Here is a 798-nt window from a genome sequence, read left to right as displayed (position 1 = left end):
GGCTCTGAGATCAGGTCCCTGAGTCTGACATGACCAGATAAGCAGTTTAAGACTTCTTCACCTCTCTGCTTGACTCCCGACTTCTCTCTGTTCCTCTTTCTTTCTCCATCTCCAACAGCTCACTCTCCTCCTGCACCTGCCGTTTCCTGGAGGGACGAGAGAGGGCGGACGAAACGCTGCAGCATTTCCATAGCACCTGGAGGTCAGGGTGGATGAGCACTGCAATGCAAGGACCGGATGCATGTCAATGGTTATTATAAGAGTGTACTAGGGTAAGAGGTTCTTCCTGACTTCTGATAAAACTGCTGAACCTTTTGATGGTCCAATGGTTTCAATATTAAGAGCCGCTAAACTGTTTAGTGTAAGTTAAAGGAGCTGATGAAGAAGTTTCCCAGTTTGTTGATACATTTTTGTGCATGATCAAATAATAAAAAAAAAAGATACATTTTCTTGTGTTGATGATTTTATGACCAATGATATTAAAACAATTTTTATATATGAACAAGCATTTATGAGAGGTGCTGAGCCACAGTGTGTGATGACGTACAGCTACATGGTGTGCTGAGCAGAACTGCTGCTGATGCCTTCCGAGAGGCAGGAATACTTAGGAGAGTGTCAGACTAGGGAAAAAAAGAGAAAGAAAGATGGAGACAGATGGACAGAAATAGAGAAAGAGAATCACATATTTATCATATAAGCAAATAATTTAATAGGGTTGGAGAAAAAAAAACTGATTCACCATCAAAGCAGATGTTTTGGGAAAAAAAACACTTTTATATATATATATATATATATATA

Source organism: Sinocyclocheilus grahami, unplaced genomic scaffold, assembly GCF_001515645.1.
Source record: "Sinocyclocheilus grahami isolate Dianchi unplaced genomic scaffold, SAMN03320097.WGS_v1.1 scaffold716.1, whole genome shotgun sequence".
NCBI lineage: Eukaryota > Metazoa > Chordata > Actinopteri > Cypriniformes > Cyprinidae > Sinocyclocheilus > Sinocyclocheilus grahami.
Note: the sequence above shows the minus strand (reverse complement) of the source record.